Source organism: Bison bison, unplaced genomic scaffold (genome assembly GCF_000754665.1).
Source record: "Bison bison bison isolate TAMUID 2011002044 unplaced genomic scaffold, Bison_UMD1.0 scf7180017862692, whole genome shotgun sequence".
NCBI lineage: Eukaryota > Metazoa > Chordata > Mammalia > Artiodactyla > Bovidae > Bison > Bison bison.
In genome coordinates this window covers 72,129-79,559 of record NW_011493264.1, presented here as the reverse complement: position 1 = coordinate 79,559, position 7,431 = coordinate 72,129, and the positions used below count along the sequence as shown (strand labels likewise).

The following is a 7,431-nucleotide window of genomic DNA, read 5'->3' as shown; positions in this document are numbered from 1 at the left end:
GAGGGAGACATGGCGTGAGAGGGCTTCCTGTTCAGTCTCACGTGCATAGTTACTAGGTTACTGTTAGCAGTTAGTCTGTGGCTTCGCTAAAGGTGTATGGTTTTTGTTTCAGCCTATTAGGAACTTACTCATGTGCATTAGGAGGCTTCTTACAGGGTGCTTTTCATTCCAGTGTCTCTTTTCTTGTCTGCCCGTCTCCTCACCCCAGTCCTGCAGTGGTGGTGCCGTGTGTCTCCTCTCTTTTAGCCGTTGCTGATGGGGTGGGCGGCCTCTTAGCCCAGCCTGAATGTCGCCGCGCTCTCCCTGGGTGGTGTCCGCTTCATGCAGCGTGGCTGGCCCAGTACTGCCTGCTCAGTTCTGCTTCTTGGTCAGAGAGCAGCCTGTCGTGGCTGGCTCCGAGGGCGCATCCTTCCGGGACGTGGTGTCTGAAAAGCTCTGAGAGTGCCTCTGGACTCCGTCAGGCCTCCTGCCGCCTCTAGGGGCGCGCCCCGGGAGCCCCCGTGGGGACCCTCGCGCTGTCTGAGGTGTGCTGCTCAGCACCTGGACATGCACTGTGAGCAGCTTCCCTGGCGCGGTCTGATGGTTTAAAAGTCGGCTTTCGGGAGCTCTGAGCAGATAGCGTGTAACAGGCTCTAGCATTGTCACGGTGTATCACGTTCAGCTAGAAACGTTGTCAGGCGACATAGACTGTGGGTGAAAAGTGCGCTGATCTAAATAGTGAACTCCGTTGTCGTTCAGTCACTGTGGTGTCCGACTCTCTGCCACACCATGGACTGTAGCTCGCCGGGCTCCTCTGTCCTCCACTGTCTCCCGGACCTTGCTCAAACTCACGTCCATCGAGTCAGTGATGCCATCCAACCATCTTGACCTCTGTTGCCCCCTTCTCCTCCTGCCCTCAGTCTTTCCCAGCATCAAGGTCTTTTCCAGTGAGTCAGCTCTTCGCATCAGGTTGCCAAGGTATTGCAGTTTCAGCTTTAGCATCATTCCTTCCAAAGAAATCCCAGGGCTGATCTCCTTCAGAATGGACTGGTTGGATCTCCTTGCAGTCCAAGGGACTCTCAAGAGTCTCCTCCAGCACCCCAGTCTGAAAGCATCAATTGTTCGGCGCTCAGCCTTCTTTATGTGTCAACCCTCACATCCGTACATGACCACTGGAAAAACCACAGCCTTGCCTAGATGGACCTTTGTTGGTGGAGTGAACGCAGAGTTCACCAGATGTGATTAGAATTGGGTTTTGACTCTGAGTTGAATTGTCAGTGTCATGTGCAGCCCTGTCCTACGTCAGTGTGTTTGTTTCCAAATTAAGCTGTTTATTTTTTCTAATCACAAAGGTAGTGCTATCCTCCATTTAGATATTTAAGAAAAAAAATTCTAGCACGTACTTTCCGAGCAGTTGCAGCCATGGTGCAGGGCAGATATTTCTGCACCACCGGCAGGTGGCTGGGGCCGTGAAGCCCTGGCGGTGCCGGTGTGTGTCCTGCAGACGGGACACTCGGCGCAGCCGCCACCGTGCATCCTTAGCACCTGCAGGCCGGTTCGCATTGGCTCCGCCTTACCGTGGCTTTCCTGGCTGTGACGCTTAATGGTCACAAGCAGTTCTTTCGCTAGTGTCTCTGAGTGGGCTTGTGGGTTTTCTTTGGGTTAGATCAGGTTTCGCGCCTTCGGCTGGAATGGCACAGGTGTGCTGGGCCTTCTTGGCCTTGGGTCCCCCCGGGACACAGTTTCAGTTTGTCTGGTCTGGGATGGGTCACTTGAAGGTAGAGTCTGCACACTTGGCAGCTGTGAAGTCTTTGTGGTTAACGACTGTGTGGGGGGAGGTGGTTTTGAAACTAAGTATCTGTTGCTTCAGGTCTTCTCAGTCACTCTAGGCTAAGAGTTTCCCATTTTATTCAGCTGGTTGTCATTTTTTATTGTTATTTATTTTGGTGTTCCTATGGTCCTGGGTTTGGCCACTGGAAGCCCCTTAAGGCCAGTCCTGTGTCCTGGCTCAGGGGAGTCCCCACCGCTCGCGTGCAGCCCCTGCTGTATGGTCAGCCCTGCACACCGTCACGTGGACCCGGTCCCCGCTTTGAAGGCAGCCTTCTGTGCTCTCCGCGCGCCCTCCTGAGGCTGCTCCGGAGCCTACTTCATGGGCGGTGACGCCTGCCGTATGGTGTCGGCGCGTCGCTGTGCAGTCCGTGACCACCTTCCCTCTGGTGCACACGTGTCTTTCCCGTTCTCGGCGTGTCACGGCGCTCCTCTGAGCCTCCTTACACCTGTGTGCGGTGCTGCTGCTTCTGGTGAGCAGCTTCTTTGGATGTTACCACTGAATTGGATTGTGTGTGTTTGTTGTTTGTTGTATGTTTTTAAATTGCTTCTAATGTTACACATCCTCAGTGATCAGGAGCCTGTTTTCCTCACCGTTTCAGAACTGGTTGCATGACTTTTGCTCATCTTTATTGACCTCATAGTATGAGGACTAAATGAGGATGAACACACGAATTCCTGTGTTTATGCAGTGTGTGTTAGTTTCCTGTGAACTATGTGTTGAGATGTTTTCCAGCCAGAGGAGAACTCCATGTACCCTGACTTCTGCATTAGGTCGCCTTCAGTGTGAAACTGAAGCTCTCGTAGACTCGAGTGTGTCTGTATCTTCCTTGGTGGCCTCTAGTCTGGATCATCAGTTGGCTGTCCTCCCCAGTCTTCCTGTCTCTTCACCCTCAGGTTTCTAACCCAGCTGAAATGTACTTTGGTTTCTGTTGTGAGGTGGGGATCAGTCTTTATGTTTTTCAAAATGGCTTGCAAGTGGGCCCAGCTCTGTTGATTGTCTAGTCCCGCCTTCCTTGCTTACTTGAAGTGGCGTTTGTTTCAAATGCTAAACTCACGGATACACCTGAGTTTGCTTCATTTATCCATTTTCCTCTTCCTTAGCCGAAACCCCAAGTACTAATGACTTGCTTTATGGTGTGCTTTGCTAATTTTAGGTTGAATCCCCCACTTTTTTCTTTTTTTCAAATAACCTAGGACAGTTTTATTTTTAGGTGAATCTAGGAAAACCACCCCCTCCCCTTTTTTTTTTAACAGTACATATATATTTTTTTTAAAAACCTACTGGGACCTTGTGTTACGTTTCCTATGGCTGCCAAAATAAATTATGACAAATGTAATAGCTTAAAACAACAGAAATTTCTTCTCTCAGTTCTGGAGCTGGAATCTGACACCTGGCCGTCTGCTCTCCCTCTGGCACTCCTGCCTCCAGCCTCTCGTGGCTGCCTGTGTCCCGCCTCTGCCTCCATCTTCGTGATACCCTGACCTCTGTGTGGTCTCTTCCTCTCTTTCAGAAGGACCCACTCAGATAATTCAGGGTAGTCTTCACTCACTTCTGGAAAGACTTTTTTTTCCAGGTAGAGTAATGTTTAAATTCCAAATAGCAGGACCTGGTATCTTTGGGTGGCTGTAGCTCTGCTGACCACAGATGTCATTCGGCATTTCTCTGAGGGTGTAGGTGGGCTTAGGGGAAGACAGACATCTCGGAGGTCAGTCTCCCCGAGAGTGGCGCTGCTCTGCGACTCAGGCATCTCGCATGGGCTTTATTTTGGCAACACCGAGCCTCCCTTCAGCTTCCTAACTCTTCACTGTAACAGAGGGGTTTTCTAAACAGAGCGCCATCCACAGGTACTGGCGTTTGTCTCTTAGCTTCATTATTTCTCCTTAAGTTGCATGTTTGACAGTCTTTGACCATGGTATCAATAGACATCTTTGCTGGTTTGTTACTTAATAGGATAATTTTGGCTTTTCACTAAATGTGGTATGTTTTTCTTCTGGGAAATGTTCTTCATGTGGCCATTTCCTTCTGTTCCTGAAATTATATTCCATAGGAAGTAAGGAATAGGTGCTGAGTTTCGTCAGCCAGATGGGCTTTTTAAATGGCATCTTTCAGTTCTGCATGTATGTTTGTGCACCTTCTCTGGGCTCTGTGTGTGAGATTACATTACCTAATAACGAGTCCTCACTGCGTCCCTCGCACAGACCTGCTTACTCATGGTGCCTTGTTCTCTGAGTTCAGAGTGGATTCGTTGGGCTGGTGTTTTAAGTTTGTAAACTAGTTTGCAGTTGATCGTCTTTTCTCTGCAGCTCCCTCGCATTGTTTGGGGAGCCACCCTTGCCACCGTGTGCAGGCCGTGTGTTGGGGATGAAGCGGCCCAGCTTGTGGGAGCACCCTGATTAACTGTGGCTAACAGACACACTCCATCCCCTTGGCCCCTGACGGGCTCAGAACCCAACCAGTGCCAGTGAGACTCAAGATAATCCCTGGAGCTCTCATGGGGCAAAGAAGCTCTTACATCTTTGGGAGCTACCAGAAGGTAAATTACTGCCATTTATCACCCCGTTCTTACCTTCGGCACCAGGTGCCCAGAGCCCCATCCCTGTGCGCTTGTGTTTTCCATGTGCTCTTCCCTTGTCTGACAGGCTTGAAAGAGTTAATTGCTTTTTTCAGAGAAATTGATTTTAGTTATGTTTTTTTCTGATTTTGGTTTTGATTTACCAAATCAGCTGTATTTTGGTTGTTTTTGTTTTCTATTTCACCAATTCTTTATTTATTCCATGTACTTTCTTTGATTTTTCTGTTTTCCGTCTTAAATGCTTATTGGCTCGTTTATCTTCATTTCTCCTTGTAAAATTTATAAAATTTGCAAGTTTGATTCATCCTCCGAGGATAGCTTTGTACACCCTGCTAAGCAGTGCTCTTTGATCTTTTCCTTTTCTGAACCCCTTATTGTTAGAAAAACCTTCAAACATAGCCAGATAGGAGAGGATATGGATACTTCATACACCTGTCACACAGCTCCAACAGTGGTCAGAGTTTTGCCATTTTTATTCATCTTCCCTGCTTGTTCCACACTGGTCATAGTTTGAACGTTGAGTATTTTAAGGCAAAGCCCACTTCATGTCACTTGTGAATACTTTAGCATGTATCTTCAGTAGGTGAGGGCTTTAAAGAAATTATACCTAACAAAATTAGCTACATTTTGTTACTATCACCCAGTATCTGTTCTGTGTTCCATTTTCTCCAAATGTCAGAGGATATGTTTTTACAAGTCTCCATGGTCTGGACTGGGTCAGTTGTTTGTGATGGTGGCGTGTCCACTGATCCTCATTATTTCCTGTAAACTGGTAGCTACATCTGGATGCTTAGTTCGTTGGGGAGGGGTGTTTCGGGTTTGGGGGTTTTGTTTGTTTTTGCCAAGGAGGAGTAGGGAGGGTGTCAAGAACACGGCCTAGATTGTGCTGGGTCGGGCATGTGCATTCTGCCAGGAGGCGCGGTGTCTGGCTGTCTTGCTGTTGGCTATGTTACAATCGATCAGTGAATGTAGTGTCAGCAGGCTGCCTCTGCCCCTTATAAAGTTTTGCATCGCCCATTATCTCGTGGGCTCAGCAGGCCTTTTGCTTGTTTCCCCTGTGTTGGTGTATTAGTTTCCTGTTGCTGATGTAACGAGTCACCAGGAACTTGGCTGAAGTCAGCCTCCATGGGGTCAGGTTGAGGTGTCAGCAAGACTCCCTTCAGGGGTTCTGGAAAGAATCCAGTTCTTGCTTTTCATAGCTTCTTGCACCCCCTGTGAGCGTGAGTGCCCCTCTTACATAGTCTCCCATCTCGTGGTCTGACCTAGTTCACGGTTCACGCTCACAGGCTCCAGGGCTGCGCACACGGATGCCTTTGGGGCCATGATTTAGCCTACAGTAGACAGTTGCAAAATGAGGACTTCTCTAGTTTTGTTTGTACATTTACTTACTGGCATTTTTGTATGAAGGTTTCTCTTACTAATTCTGATTACTTTGAAATACAGTTCCTATTGGAGAGAAAAGAGAAATTATTTCTTTTCATTTATTCATGTTTAGAGTATATTTGGACTAGCAACTTCTGAAGCAACAATGCATTTTTGTTACTCCCCCCAGTACTATGAACTTGTAGATAGATAGATAGATATGTGTAATATATATAGGTGTCTTTCAACCCCCTGAAGCAGTTTTTTCTGGAATTATCTTTCATTGTGCTAGGTCCTCGGTGTACTCCAGGGGTTTTCTCTGGTGTGGCACACAGGCTTAGTTGCTTTGCACATACGGGATCTTGCTGGCTGCTCCTGCTGCTAAGTTGCTTCAGTCATGTCTGACTCTGTGCGACCCCATAGACGGCAGCCCACCAGGCTTCTCTGTCCCTGGGATTCTGCAGGCAAGGACACTGGAGTGGGTTGCCATTTCCTTCTCCAATGCATGAAAGTGAAAAGTGAAAGTGAAGTCGCTCAGTCGTGTCCGACTCGTAGCGACCCCATGGACTGCAGCCTACTGGGCTCCTCCGTCCATGGGATTTTCCAGGCAAGAGGACTGGAGTGGGGTGCCGTTTTCTTCTCCAGTGCATGCATGCATGCATGCTAAGTCGCTTCAGTTGTGTCCGACTGTACGCCCCTATGGACAGCAGCCCTCCAGGCTCCTCTGGCCGCAGGATTTTCCAAGCAAGAATACTGGAGTGGGTTGCCATTTCCTTCTCCTGGGATCTTGCCAGACCAGGGATTAAACCCGTGTCCCCTGCGTTTCCCACTGTACTACCAGCGAAGACCTGAAACAGTTCTTTTGATGTCCAGATTGTTCCTGCAAGTTGACTTCTGTATTCTTTGGAGGTGACCCCTTTTGCCTGTGACTGCATCCTTGCTCCCTGCTGCAACACGACATCCCATCTTGTGGCCGGGGTGCAGCCGTCTTCTCTCACGGTGGGGAGTGGCCAGGGTGCAGCCGTCTCCTCTCACGGTGGGGAATGGTGTCCACGGCCACGGTCTGTGTGCTCAGACAACACATTGCTTTCCTAGCAGATAGGCCTGGGAAGCAGCCATGAATATCAGATCAGATCAGATGAGTCGCTCAGTCGTGTCCGACTCTTTGCGACCCCATGAATCGCAGCACGCCAGGCCTCCCTGTCTATCACCAACTCCCGGAGTTCACTCAGACTCACGTCCATCGAGTCAGCGATGCCATCCAGCCATCTCATCCTCTGTCGTCCCCTTCTCCTCCTGCCCCCAATCCCTCCCAGCATCAGAGTCTTTTCCAATGAGTCAACTCTTCGCATGAGGTGGCCAAAATACTGGAGTTTCAGCTTTACCATCCTTCCTTCCAAAGAAATCCCAGGACTGATCTCCTTCAGAATGGACTGGTTGGATCTCCTTGCAGTCCAAGGGACTCTCAAGAGTCTTCTCCAACACCACAGTTCAAAAGCATCAATTCTTTGGCACTCAGCCTTCTTCACTGTCCAACTCTCACATCCATACATGACCACAGGAAAAACCATAGCCTTGACTAGACGAACCTTTGTTGGCAAAGTAATGTCTCTGCTTTTGAATATGCTCTCTAGGTTAGTCATAACTTTCCTTCCAAGGAGTAAGCGTCTTTTAATTTCATGGCTAT

The 7,431-nt window shown here is 48.9% G+C and overlaps 1 protein-coding gene across 3 annotated transcripts in view; it reads left to right on the top strand.

Annotated features, from left to right (window-relative positions):
• The window catches only part of HDLBP (high density lipoprotein binding protein), a 59,069-nt gene that overhangs the window by 10,243 nt on the left and 41,395 nt on the right, over positions 1 to 7,431 (top strand). The window lies entirely within an intron of this gene.